Here is a 15,004-nt window from a genome sequence, read left to right as displayed (position 1 = left end):
GGGAGGGGCTCGGCAGGGTCTGTTGGAGCCGTTCCCTCGGAGGGCCGCCGGCTGGGGCATGAGAACCGGCTCCCCTAGCCTCCGGAGCGGTGGCGGGAGCGGCGAGGCGGGGAGGCGCCGCGCAGAGGCCACCGTCCAGGGCAGCGCCAGGGGACAGCGGGGCAGGAGATGTGCCTGTCCTTAGCGGCACAAGAAGCAGCATGCACCCAGATGCCACCGACAGCAGCAGCTCGGGCTTCAGCCCCGCGCCGGCCGCAGGCACCGGCGGCCATCCTGCCCCGGGCTGCGCGGGCGGGCAGCAGCCGGAGTTGCTGGAGAACGCCCAGGCGGCGGCGGCGGCGGCGCCCAGGGGTCCCGGCGGCGGTTGCTGGCGGGTGCCGGTGGCTGTGGCCGCATTCGCCGCCGTGGCTCTCTCCTTCTTGGGGCCCGGCTGCTGGGAGGCGGCGGGAGGCGCGGGGCCGTGCACCGTCCTGCTCCGGCTCAGCCTGTACCTGAGCTGCGCGGCGGCCGCCTTCCTGCTGGGGACCCTCTTCGCCCTCGTTGGCTGGAGCCCTCGCGCCTCGCCGCCCGACTTCGTCGGCGCCTGGAGCCGGCTGGCCGCTGCCCCCGGCTGCCCGCTGCGGGTGAGTACCCCTCTCGGCTGCCTCACGCGCCCGCGGCCTCGGCCCGTTCTCCCGCTTCCGGTGCGAGCCTCCGGTTCTGCGAGACCCCGCGGGCCGCGGCGTGCCCTCCTCGCCCGCCCTGGGCCCCTGCTTGTAGCTGGAAACCCGAGAGGAACGGGCGAGGTGTGTGGGCCCACGCGAGGTGGCTCCAGGCTCCGTGGGTTTGGAGGGGATGCAGGGCATTAGGTAGGCTCTGTAGTTACTCATCCACCATCCTCAGTCACAACCTCGGTCGCTGAGCAGTCATGCTGAATCCTCGATGTTGCTGTGCAGCAGGGGAGTTGGTGTGTTCCCTAGGAACCTGTACAGCTTTCGCTGTACCCAGGCACTGCACTCTACATTGGCTATCCTGTTTGGTTCTGGGAACCGGTTTTGTAGGGAGGTAGCTTTACAGTCATTTCCAGGTAAGGAAACTTTGTTAGATCACCCACCTACTACCTCACACCAAAGCCTGTATACACTTCCTACCACCCCGTCCTCTCTTCCACCATGTTGATAACTAGGAACAGGACGGCAGAAATCACTGTAGTTTGCAAAGAAAGACAAGTTATCCGCAGCGAGGTCTGGGACATTGGGGCTGTGATTAGGAAAAATAGCAAAGAACTGCATTTTAAATGAGCTTTTCTTGAGTTCCAAACCCACTATTTTCTCTACCTCTTATCTTTTTTTTTTTTTAATAATCCCTTAAAAGTAACCTTATTCTGTTGTAGCTTGATGTTCACTGCTTGACTGAATGATACTATCATTAAACTGAAATTGCTCAAGCACTCTGGGGGGGTCAGTGAAATGGCAGTGGCTAAATTTCATAAGAATGTTTATTAGAGTGACCATCATCCCCAGGGTTTGTATTTACTTATAACATGACCTGCTTACTCATATGTAAAAAAGCATCACACTCTCCTCCAAAATGACTCTTCCTAGAGTCTGTCAGTCAGAATGGTGTGCTGGAGTAATGACTGAAGGTTTGAAGATAAGGAAGGTATCAGGCATCCTTTCTCTGATGATTTGGTGTAGTAAAGGGTAGGAGACTCTTGGTTATGTAAGTAAGTAGTCCCTCAAATCGGTACTACTTAAAAATCTATAGTGATGTTACCTGTTTGTTTATAGATCTATACTCAGTTCTTGAGTAGTGTGAGAAGTTATAATTCTTTCAGTACGTATTTAATGAGCATCTTGTATGAACCAAATTCTACTATATTCTGGAAGCTGGGGTTGAACTGATACAGAAAAGTTATTCTTTCTGGAAGTTATATTCCTGTGAAGGACCAGACAATAAATACATATTTTCATGTAATGATAAATGCTTATTAAACAAAGTGTGATTAAGAAGCCAGGCACTCACCTGTAAATCAGCAGCTCACTGAGTCAGGAAGATGGCAAGTTCAAAGCCAGCCTCAGCAACTTGGTGAGACCCTGTCTCAAAATAAATAAAGGACTGGGGATCCAGCTCAGTGTTTGAGTGCCTCTGGGTTCAACCCCTGGTGTGTATACACACACACACACACACACACACACACACACACTATTAAGAGATAAGTGATTAAGATCGAGGAGTACTGGGGGGAAAAGAAGTTTAAATGGTCAGATCAGGGTCAAAAGCTGAGGGTCTGGAAGCTTCATGTTGTGGATTACTACTATTTCCTACAAAATGTATTCTCCCACATTTCACAGCTCACTTATACCTCTATGTTGGTAAAATTTGATTATCATCTAGAAAGATGGTTTCATAGAAGAATTTTTAAAGAAAGTACTTTGCAGGTGACAGAAAATGAAGCAACAGGCATAGTATCTCCAGTATATGATGCCAAGATTTCAGATAATAGCAGAGGGAATTATAATCTAAGGAAAGTGATTATTGTTCATTCTTTTTGAACTTTTAATGCCTATAATAGATTTAATTAAGAAAATAAGCAATTAGGGAATTACTTTCAAAGTTATATATTACTGAGAATTGAAATGTATGTTATTCCCATGAAATTGTGTTTTCTTTATGGCTCTGGGACTAGTTACTTGAGCCTCTAGTTTGCTGTATTTGCAGTAACTTGTGTTTTTAAAAAATGTTCTCTTCTTTATGAATGGAAGGTTGGGAAGCATAAGCATGTGGTGTAGTATAAGATATCCGTCAGTTATGTGGGGGTAGGAGCTGGACCACACAGGTCATTTAACATATGTGGAGGGGGAGACTGTTTAGCAGTGAACCAAATGGAGCTTCTTAGAATAACAGTGACTACTACAGAAATCTGGATTCTGCATACACAAAAAAAGAATCCTTTTTTATTCTTATACATGGTGAGTTTTTCCAGTCTGAGCTAGACATGCAGACACTGGGATCCATCCTTTTATCTACCCATACTCTCTCCACCTTTTTTTTTTTTTTCCTTCTTGGCTTCTTTCAGTAGAAGAAAAACACTTATACGGTTAAAAGCAGATAACTCCAGAAATCTAACCTGAAAGGGCAAAAATATTTTCATGACTAGAGGTGTTTGAAAGCTTTACCATATTGTTATCAGTTGTAAACTCCAAAAAGTCAGGACCTATAATTGGCACCTTTTGTTATCCTTTGCACCTAGTAGGAGCTCAGGGCTCCTCAAATGACTGCTGATGATAATGAAAAAAAAAAAAATGGCCTGTTTGTGTTCACTAATCTAATGCTTTTCCCCTCCAGTTAAACTAGTTTCAGACATTTCCCATGAATTTAAATTTACTTAGATGGGAACTACTATTGGCTAAAGTAATAAAAATAGCTTTTATCCCAGATATAAATTGCATCCCAAATGTCCAATGGAATTTTCAGACACTCGCAATGCTTTTGTGTAAAGTTGGAATGTTGACACTGAAGTCTTGACTATTGATATCTGGACCCAACTTTAGAAAAACTAGACTTTGATACAGGCCTGCAGACTGGAGCAGTGATTCTGTGTTGCTAGCCGTCTCCTAGTGTGACAGGTGTTAGCTCAACTTTGCTGAGTGGGCTGTCATAGTACAATGTTCCTAGTCCAAGGTTGTGTTTGGTATTCTACAAGTCAGTTAACTTGCTTGGGTCAGATTCACTAGCCACAGTTACTTGACTCTGGCTTCTGATCTCACCAAAGCAAGAACAAGAGAAATAGGACAAGTATGAATTAATGGTTTAGGAACTTGATTGTTATTATGAGACCGGCAGTTCAAAGTACATCTTATAATGGAAAAGAGGGAACTATTTCTTACATTTCCATGATAAGAAGGTAAGAGAGAATAACTTCTTAGACAACTTTTCTGCCACTTAGTCTTTATTCTTTTACACAGTTTAGTAGATACTTTAACAATTATTACAAATTGACAGTTTATAGTTGTGTTTATTTTTAAGGTAAAAGGTGATCTTATTTCTGAATATACTGTGAAATAATTAAATCAAGCTATCTAGCATATTAATTCCTCAAACACTTAACAGTTTTAATCTAGGTGAAAGACAACCCCGTTAATGAAAGACCCCCGTTTCCCTGTCCAAGGAGAATCACACGAAACACTGGCTGCAAAAGCACGAGGGGGTTTATTGAGACACAGGCGCCTGCGGGTGCCCAGTAGAACCTCAGCCGGAGCCTTGGTGAACTGGCACACCGGGCTTGGGGATACAGAGATTTTTATAGGGTTTGGGACAGGTTTCGCGCGCGCGGGAAGCAACAGGTTTCTTATTGGTTTGTTTAAATCTAGCATATAGGCCACCTAGGGGGTACAGGTCTGCATTCCAAAAACCACAGGTCTGCATTCTATTCTTTCTGTTCCTGCTTATCTGTTCCGGTTTATTCATTCATGCCTCAGGATGCGGGGTGCTCTGTTCTTCAACCGGTTGTCCGGAAAGCATGCCTGGCGCCTGAACCTGTTTATGGCCTGCCTGATATCTTGGTTTCATATCTTGGCCTTAGGTAACTGGGCTAACTGGGCTAGGGTCTTTCATAGGTACTTTCTAACTTATACCTCTTAAGTTCAAAACAAATAAGCAGTTAATTAATGAGGATTGGAGGGCTGACACAAGAATGTCCATAAAAGTTGAGTGATTAGTAGTATACAGGAAATTAAAGATCTTGGATATATGAAGAAAACATTAATGAAAGACTTCAAAGTTCAGCCAGATAGAAAAGTTCAAGAAGTTCATCAAATGTAATTAATAAACATTTACTGAATGTCTGCTACACATCTCACGTTCTGAACTTGTTAACTTTTTTTTTTTTTCCTGTAGTTTCTGAGTGCCAGTGCCAGGCACATAGTAAACCCTCAGTAGGTAGATTTTGATGTGAACAAATTTAAGTATCCAGCTGACATTTTTAGATTTGAAATTTCAACCATCTACTTAGGGAGGGATAGAGTCTTTCTAAAGGGAACATTAAGAGCTTGGATTTTTTTTTTTTTATAAGTGCATGGTATGGTTTGTGGGGTTGAGGAGGATTCAGAGATGAACAAGAATACTCCTGTCCCTGCCCTCTTATTCTGAGTAGATCAGAATGATAGAGAACCCTAGATAGGAAGGCCGATGTTTACAAAGACAGTAAAAACATTCACACAGCAATCAACTGCTCTAGTTGGCCTGGGGTAGACTTCTAGAATTCCTAAATGGGTTCTTTTACTAATACAAACGTTCTTTGAGTAAAACAAACTTAATTTAGTTACTTGAGGGGAAAAGGAAGAGAAACAGGAATTAGGAGTCTATACATAGCCTCTTTGTGGCTTTCCTTTTTTTATGCTAACATGCAAGCTAATCCTCAATAATTTGATAATGGGTAATGGCACAATATATTTACTGTCTTCAGAATGTTTGTTAGCATTTTAACTAGAGGATTTAAGTGTGGTGACCAATGAGAAAAATGTGTTTTTTAGGAATATGGTGTTTAGAAAATCCCTTAAATCATAGGATTCTTCCTAATTCCTTGTGGTATAAGGGACATCGTACTTAAGACTCATACTATGCATAATTTTTAATTTTTATAGGTAGTAATATAACATGATTGATAAAATCAAAGCATTTAGAAAGGTAAAATAATGAAAAAATTTCTCTTCCCTATAGGCAGCCACTATTAATAGTTGCTGTTTATTCTTCCATCACATACAAGCAAATATAAATATGTATTCAAAAAGAAGTTTTTAATACCTATAATTTTTTTTCAGTACTTGATTGAACAAAGGGGTGCCATACCATTAAGCTACATCTCCCAGCCAGTTTTTTGTTGTTGTTTTGAAACACAGTCTCCCTAAATTGCTGAGGTTGGCCTTGAACTTGTGATTTTCCTGCCTCAGACTCCTGAGTCATGGGGCACCTATCATCTCTTGATTTATAAACAGTGATTACACACAAAGGGAAGTTATTAATGTTTACTGTTTTCTGTTAGGAAGAAACTCTTCATTAAAGTTGGGGAATTAAAGACAACTTACATTAAGACAAAGCTATATATGAATAGTGATAACTTCAAAGTAGGAAGATAGACTACATGGAACATAAAAATAACCAATCAAATGAACCAAATATATCCTTGGAAATGAGGCAAATATGTATTTGAATTTGGCAAAACTGTCTAAAGGAAGCAATATATATTTTTGTAATTTGTTAAAAGGATCCAGAAAACTGTTTTAGAGACAGAGTACATGTACCATTTGAGATTTTGAGTTGCTAGTGAGATGATGAGATGAGTCACAAAAACTGGGTTTGGAAAGGAAGTTTTGGCCAGGTTGTAGAAGTCTTCAAATGAGAGAGAGATTTTGAGTACAGAACAACTGAGCTCAGCTTTAGAAATATTAAATGGAAATGTGATTCTACTGGACTTCAGAGGAGAAATACTGTGTGGCTGCAGTGATCAAAAGTGAGAGTTAAATGAGGGGTCGGGATTGTGACTCAGTGATAGAGCACTTGCCAAGCATGTGTGAGGCACTGGCACCACATAAAAATAAACAAATAAAATAAAAGTACTGTGGCCATCTACTATATTGTGTGTGTGTGTGTGTGTGTATTTATTTTAAAAAATGAGAGTTAATTAACTTGTGTGAATGGAGACTAGAGGAATAAATTTTAAGAGTGAGATTTTTTTGATGGTAAATATCATTGGTTACCATTACAGAAAGTCTCTTGATTGTGTTCTCAATGAGATAGGAATTTGGGAATAAAGGGAGAGATACTGAGTCTCAAAGGAAGTGCCCATGAACCATTGAATTGCAGACAGCACCTACTACTCCAGACTGACAGGCCCTTGGAACAGGGAAACTCAGGAAAAACTGGTGAGAAATTTATGTAGCTCCATCCTGGCTCCACCTGTATTCAAGGGTATCCAGGAGAACTTCTGAGAAGGAGTTCTATAAATATTAACACCCACACCAACTAGTTGCTGTTTCTCCCTCTGGAGATAGCCTAAAGAATGTGAATTCCTTGCTTTATCCCAAAGTGCTTCTCTCTTGAGATTGCCGCCATGCTCCCTGAATATGGATCTGTTTTCCTAGATAAACCTCCCTCTATGCCTTTGACTGGGTGCTTGCTGAAGTTCTTTTCTGTCAGGTAACTCTATGCCAAGAACCCTACTGGTTCTGAGTCAAGTTCCCTGTCCTCTCTGGGAACTCCTCATATCCTTCTTCAGAGATGTCTCTTTGGTGACATAAAAAGTGGCCTTATATTCCTTTTAAACAATACATTCAGACCCAAACCAAAGAGTCATACTCTTGGTATACAAATGTGAAGACTAAAGCCTTGATTTGAATGTTCTCCTCTGAGCCTTCTTAATTCTGGTCATACCTGGGGTGTTATTTTTAACTGTCTTGATTCTTAAACTGCTTTTTGTGGGGAGCATACTATGACGTCATCCTGGGTATTGATGTTGCCTACTTTAAAATATTTTAGGTTTCGTTTTCCAAGTATATCACTTTTGGGGTAGGAAGTGCCCTAGATTTCCTAAAATGTATGCTTCCTTGTACTCAGAAATGGTGCACAGTTGTACTAAAAAGGTGACTCAGCAGATTTGCTGCTGTGGGTTCAGGCTACAGAGAAGAATAGTGTCTATGGAAGGCTGTTAGTATTCAAATGATTGCATCCAAACTTGGATTTTTTTGTTTTTGTTTGTGTTTTGTTGTGAAATACAGCTTTACTTTTGAAAAAAAAAAAAAGTAAACAGAGAATTTGAGTTTTTACCCTTTTCTGTTAGGTTACCTTCAAGCTAGGATTGATTGGTTGAATGGAAAGACATGGAAGCTTGCAGCCCTTCTCTGGAGTTCTCCTGGATATCTGAGAGAAAGGTTTAGGTTTAAGCCATACCCTGTTTTAGTCTTGGGCTGTGTGCCTCTATAGTTTCCAGAAAACCCAATGGATTTGGGTGTGTTTGGGTGGGCTTCTCAGCTCACATGCTGCTTTGGGGAGAAAGTAGTTAAGAGTTTTGAGGTATGTCTGCTGTGATCCTGGGGCTAGCCAGAACTTACCAGCTACTCTAGACACTGGCTAGTCCTGGTACCTTTGTTAGCCTGGGATTCCATGTATGAATAGCCACAAGTTGGTATAAAGAGATATAGTAACTCAAAGTAAAATGCCTCTGGAGGTCAAGAAGGAAAAAAGGAGTGAAACGTGCTTTTTATTTTATTTTATTTTTTTTTGGATAAGACACATGAACTTGTTTAGGCTACTAGGATCCATTTAATAAGCATTCTATTTTAGCACTGAATGCTGTTTTAGTGAGCTTTTAGTGAACCGTTTATAGGAAGAAAAGTTTACTTTGGGCTCACAGTTTCAGATGTCTAAGTCCATAGACAATGCTCTCCATTCCTCAGGGATCCAGATGAGGCAGGGCATCATGACTGAAGAGGGTGGTGAAGGGATGAAACTGGACATGGCACCAGGAAGGGGGTGGGGAGAGAGAGAGAGAGAGAGAGAGAGAGAGAGAGAGAGAGAGACAGACAGACAGACACACACACAGACACTCCACTTGCCAGATACAAAATATAAACCCTAAATGCCCCCAAATGACCTACTTCCTCCAGCCACACCCTACCTGATTCCAGTGACCACTTAGGGAATTAATCTCCAAACATGGATTAACTAATTGTGTTAAGGCTCCCAGAACCCAATCATTTCACTTCTAAACAATGCACTTCTTGCATTGTCTCACACATGATTTTTGGGAGGACACCCAATAGCAAGCCATAACAAATACACTGTTTGGGAAATTAGTTTACAAATATCCATTGCTAAAGTAATCTGGATGTCTGTAGTTCTCACTCAACGTAATATAGGAGTGAGTTTATGTAATAGTAGTAACTAAAATTGCTGAGTAGTAACTAAATTTGCTCATAAGATTCTCATATTTTGCAGTACTCTTAAGCTCACGTAGGTTCCTCCATTCTTGGTGCTTGCAGGGTTTTTGAGGGAGGCTTCTGTACTGTGCCACCACTGGCAGTGTCTAAAATAGTGTGTTTCCTGTTGGAGTATCACTGGCTCTATCCCCAGTGTTGTACATTTTTGTTTATCTTGAGCCAAAACCATATTATATGTTTTCTAGAAGCTTGGAGTATTGTCATTTTTCTCACTCAGACATGTTTAAGTTTTTTTAACCTTGTGGATGCTGAGGAATTTCTGCCCCTGTTTGCACCTCTTGTGAAAACATATTCTTTTTTTTCCTGGCCTTGTCTTTTCTCCATCTGGCCTAGAATAGCCCCTGGGATCAAGCTAGGACCCTCTGGTTTCTACTCTCCAACTTTAAGCCTTTGCATATAAGCCATCTCTTCTTCCTATACAAATCAACTCATAGAAATATAAGCATGAGGGCTGAATGCAGGGTTTGCCAACTTGTTAGACATGAAATTAATGTCTTCAGTATTCCAGAAGTTTCTATATGTTTTTCCTGATGCAGACTTTTTAATTTTTTAAATTCCATTTTAGTATACCTTCCTGAGATTTTGATCTTTAGATAGTTGAGAAGGATGGTTTGTTTTCCAAATTTTAATCTTGGTCATTCTTGAAGGCTCATTTTTTGATTCTCTCTGTTAAGTAGTCTCATGTTGAGCTCCCTCCAATAGCCATCTCTACATTGAAGACTTTGAGGGTTATTCCTCAGACTCAACCTCTCAACTTGGCATTTCCATATGGCAGTCCCAGAGGTACCTGAAATTAAAGTCTAAGACATCTTGAGATCAGTGTCTCCATTTGTCTTTTCTCTGTGGCAGTGAATGGCACCTCTGAAAGTTACGTCCCACATCCTGAAGCCTAGGGATCCTTCCCAACTTCTCGTCCTCTTAACCACATGCACTGCATTGTCAAGTCCTGTCTTCTTACCTTGCAGTCATCTGCTTCTTTCCAACTCTCCTACTTGGTCCCAGCTAGCATCATGGCCCACTTAGATGATTACAACTTCACCTTTTAATTTATTCTCTTAAAAATGCAAGCCTAATCATGTCCCTCTTCAGGTTTCAATTCAAACCCCTCAGTAGTGTCCTGATGTTCTTCCAAACCCTGTAGCTTAATCTGTCATAATTACCTTCACTCCTCATGCTATGTCCTTAAGTCTTGCAGTGCCAAGCTCCCTCCATTTATATGGACTTCATGTGTGGTTGCCTCTATATCTAGTGTCCCTTTCTCTGTCCCCTTTAACTGTTGAACTCTCTTCCTCTTCTTTCAGGCCTCAATTGTTATGTTGGCAAAGAAGCTTTCTTTGTCTTCCAACTTTTTATGTTCTTTGGCTCCAAGTACCTCTCCTTCATTGTACTTATCACAATTGACATTTTAGACTCATTTGAATGGTTTCTTGTCCTTTTTCATTAACCCTTGAACTCCATGCAGGCAGAAACACCCCTCTGTATCTTTAATACTTAGGTGATTTACTAGATGAGCAATTCATGTTTCTTGGATGAATGAGTAAGTGATTGGATCAGTAGATTATAGGCGTTAAGAGAATGGTTTTTTTTCTGTATTTGAACCTTGGCTCCATCCTAATACTCTGTGATGAGTATTGCATTTTTAAAAGAATAAATTAAAAAGTGAGGTTGTAATCATCTGGGTGGGCCATGATGCTTGTTGGGACCAAATAGGAGAGTTGGAAAGAAGCAGATGGCTGTAAGGTACTCAAGAGGATGCAGATAATTTGCCTAAGATTTCTAAGCCCATTCCCCTCATCTGAAAAACATAGGTAGTAAATACTTCTGTGGGTTATTCGGAATAATGTGATAATCTTTGTAAAACATGGAATACAGTGCTTTAGATATGGTAAGTGGTAATTGATAGCTTTTATACTTTAAATTTTAAAAACCTTTTAATTATGAAATTTTGAAATGCAGATTCCAAAAATCACATAAACTAAATGTTTAGTGAATGAATGACTTGGCTCTATAGTACTTTCTTCCTTGCATGCTGTCGTTCTATCACCCAAATGTGCATCCACAGACTTTATAGTTTTGTCTTGCCTACTGAAAAAGTTTCCCCTCTGTCCTTTTTATAAATGGTTTATCTACTGAAGAACTTGGAATATTTGTGCTATAAAATACAACAGACACTAGTATGGCAGTATGTAAAAACGTGGATGTGTAACCGATGTGATTCTGCAATCTGTATACGGGGTAAAAATGGGAGTTCACAACCCACTTGAATCAAATGTATGAAAAATGATATGTCAAGAGCTATGTAATGTTTTGAACAACTAATAATAATAAAAAAAGACAAAAAATGTCCTACATAGTATGGATTTTGCTGATAGGTTATAAAGGACACAGTTCAACATGTTCCTTTCTCCTGTCCACTTCCTGCATATTGACAGTTGGGTCGAGAGGCTTGATCAAACTCATGTTTGATTCCTTTGGTAGGACTTTGGGTGGTAATGTTCCTTCATGAGGAGGCACATAATATCTTGTCTTTGTTTTTATAGTATTAGTAGCTGTTACTACTTAATACCTAGATTCAGTAACTTACAAAGTGTAACAAAATGGTAATATTTTAATTCTTATGTCCATTTTTTAGTGTTTTAGTATAAATACTAAAAAAAATAAAGAGACACATTTTCTGTCATTTACTATTTTGTTACATGCTTCATACAGAAAAATTGGATAAATGTTTGATTTTTTCACTTTGCCAGTTACCAAGACAATGAATTGGTTTCCTACCATCTTCTGAAGGTGACAACTAGTGTGAGTTAAAGAAAATATTATTCCAAATTCATGGATTTGAATATATATGATAAGTTTCAGTAAGTTCTAATTATTATCTTTTTTTTTTTTGAAGCTTATTATGCTGTCTTTGGTCAATGGAAACCCTTTCAAGTTGACTCCTGAGTTCTTTTGACATGACCTTAGTGGGTTTTTTTTTTTTTTTTTTTTTTTTGTATCAGGGATTGAACCCAGGGGCACTTAACCACTAAGCCGCATCCCCAGTACTTTTATTCATTTATTTATTTTTATTTTGAGACAGGGTCTCACTGAGTTTCTGAGGGCCTCACCAAGTTGCTGAGACTGGCTGGCCTAGAGCTTGCAATCCTGCTTCAGCTCCCAAGCCATTGGGCTTATAGGCATGCACTGCCATGCCTGACTCTCATGTCCTCTTAATGCTTTGTAATTATCTTTGCCATTTGCTTATAGCATATATTGGCATTGTTTTTATTTTTTAGATGTTGATGGGCCTTTATTTTATTCATTTATTTATATGTGGTGCTGAGAATCAAACCTAGTACCTCACACATTCTAGGCAAGTGCTCTACCATTGAGCCACAATCCCAGCCCCTATGTTGGCATTGTTGATGAGTTCAGGTAATTGGTTTCTGTCCTCAGTTTATTTTATCCTGATCCATGGTTGTGAATATAATTGACAAATATTAAGTATTACAGGAGTCATAATTGTGAATGTCATGAAGTGAATGCCTTAGATAGTATAAGTAACTTTAAAATATTTAGCACTTGGAGTTTGTGGGTACATGTATTCATTAACTAATATAATTTTTACTCTTACCATGTGAGGTAGGGACTGTTTTTCTCATTTCATGTGTGGAATAACTCAGGTTAAATAATGTGTTCATGCTACATTACTTAACATTATTTTACTTTATTTAACAAGTGACAGAGCTTATCATTAGATCCATGGCTCTCCTACTCTGGAACCTACACACTTAACCTTTTTAAATGTCAAAAGTTAGTGTGGCCAGGTGTGGTGGCACAATGCTGGTGATCCCAGAGACTCAGGACGCTAAAGCAGGAGGATCTTGAGTTTGAGTCCTGACAGGGCAATTTAGCAAGACCCTGTCTCAAAATAAAAAAGGGCTAGGATATAGCTGAGTGGTAAATAGTCCCTAGGTTCAATCCCTAGTGTCAAGGGGGAAAAAAGTTAGTTGGGCTTGATTTGGGTTTAAAAAAAACTCAGGAATCTTTGGGGGCTGGTTTTAGGATCTACTTAGGAATTAGTGTCACTCTGCAATCTCAGAATGAACTTGAATGATGATATAGCTGCCTCTTCTATGCTCCTGACGATCATTACTAATTAAGTAAGTAATCATTACTAATCAAGTAAGGTCCGCTAGTTTTTTTCCCTACTGCCATTCATGCAAGACCACAGAATCCCTCTTAAAATTCACTAGTATTAACATATAATGTGAAACATATCTGCCTTTCTGAGTAGAACCTCATAGAATGACAGTGATTCTTTGGATTCCCAAATCACTTTTTTCTGCCTACAGTACTCTGTCATCACCATACTATATCATAATAGTACTCTGCTCTTTTGATCTCTTCTGGTAAAAAATCACCCCCCTCCAAAAAAAAGTCAGCTTCCCAAACAATGATCCATTAATAATTTGTGTAGATTCTTTTAGGTACACCTCAAAAAGAAAGATAGAGGACTAGAGGAAGATTTGGTGGTCACATGAATTTGAAAAAAACTAAATTCTTGAAGTTTTATAATGTACATTATTATATTCTATTAATGTTCTGAGAAATTCTATGGTAAAGACACTTGTTTCAATGTTCTTAATCTAGTGGTTTCCAAGCATTTTTGATCTTGGTATCTCCTTTCTTTTTAAATTTTTTTTTTTGACAATAAGGAAATTTATTATCTTAAGAAATAACACCCAGTCCAGAAGCAGGACAGGCTCAGGATTGGGCAGGCTCTAGGTGGGGAGCATGGAGCCAGCAGTACTATTTCCCTATACGTTTCTTGGCTCCCCCATCACCTGTGTGTTAACTCTTGTGCTCTTGGTTAGATGAGTGCATCAGTTTCAGTCAGCCACCACAGCCATAAGGGATGATAGCTATTGGAAGAATAAGAAAAATGTTTTGAACAAGTAAAAACAGTCTTAGAAATGCCCCCGCAGTGTTCCTCTCACATCTTATTTGCCATGTTTGGGCAAGTGCCTATTCTTAACAAATTGTTGGCAAGAGAAGCAGAATTTTTAACTGGCCTAGGTCAGCCATTTAGAAGAAAGGAGACTCCAGAGTCAACACAGTGAACACTTGACCTCACACAGGAGGTCTTCATGAAGGGCTAACTTCCTCTGTTAGCCTTGTACACCTCTACTCACTCATTCATGCTAACTACTTGCTATTCCTGATTTATCTTTGTATAGCATAAGCAGGTAGGCATGCATATATCCCTAGGAAGGCCTTTGCCTCATTTTTACACATTCAATTCTATTTGTTGTTAGTGCTACAACTCAATTGCTCTTCCATCCATCCAGCTTTTGCCCAATAAACATTTACTGAGGAAAGAAAAGGGGAAATTCCAGTTTATAGGGTTTGGCTTAGGTGACTGAATGGATACAGGTGCCATTTGTATAGGTTTGGTGTGGTAGTAATTAGGGATGTGGATATTTTGACCATGTAGGTTTTGAGGTGCCTGTAGTAGTCCAGCATACAGTTAGATATGCAGATCTGCAATTTTAGAGAGGCACCAAAGTTAAACACGTAGATCTGTTTACATGTTAGTTAAAACTGTAGGGTCAATGAGCATGTAGTGGTTGAAAAGTAGTAGGCCAGAGGGCAGGCAAAGGAGGAGTAGTCCACTGAGGAGTGACAGAGTAAACTTCGGAGACTTAAGTAGGAGAGAAATGCCTAGAGAAGCCACAAGAGAGGCCGGGAGTAAATGGCCAACAGTGTCAGAGCACAGAGATTCAGAACAAAGATGGAGGTGTCCCCTGGATTTGGCAACTTGTTTGGGGATTGGGGTGGAGAGGTGAGGGTAGACTTGGGACAGAAATGACATCCTCTAGAGTCAGTGGGAGGTAAGGAAGCAGAGAGTATGGACCAGTTGCCCTAGAAGCTTGGCTGAGGAGGAAAGAGAAGGCAGCATTTAGAGGATGGAGTGGTGTGTGTGTTATGGGATAGATTTTGTTGTTTGTTGAGAGAGATTTTATTGTTGTTGAGAGAGAGATTTCTGG

The 15,004-nt window shown here is 40.3% G+C and overlaps 1 protein-coding gene across 1 annotated transcript in view; it reads left to right on the top strand.

Annotated features, from left to right (window-relative positions):
- The first annotated feature begins 521 nt into the window (after window positions 1-521).
- Snx25 (sorting nexin 25) overlaps window positions 522-15,004 on the top strand; it is a 115,643-nt gene continuing 101,160 nt past the window's right edge. Inside the window, exon 1 of the mRNA XM_026389463.2 lies at window positions 522-623. The gene's annotated coding sequence lies outside the window, so the exon portion shown is untranslated. The remainder of the gene's footprint in view (window positions 624-15,004) is intronic.

The sequence above is a fragment of the Urocitellus parryii genome, chromosome 14 (genome assembly GCF_045843805.1).
Source record: "Urocitellus parryii isolate mUroPar1 chromosome 14, mUroPar1.hap1, whole genome shotgun sequence".
Lineage (NCBI taxonomy): Eukaryota > Metazoa > Chordata > Mammalia > Rodentia > Sciuridae > Urocitellus > Urocitellus parryii.
The sequence above is the reverse complement of the archived record's forward strand: the minus strand, read 5'-3'. Positions and strand labels throughout refer to the sequence as shown.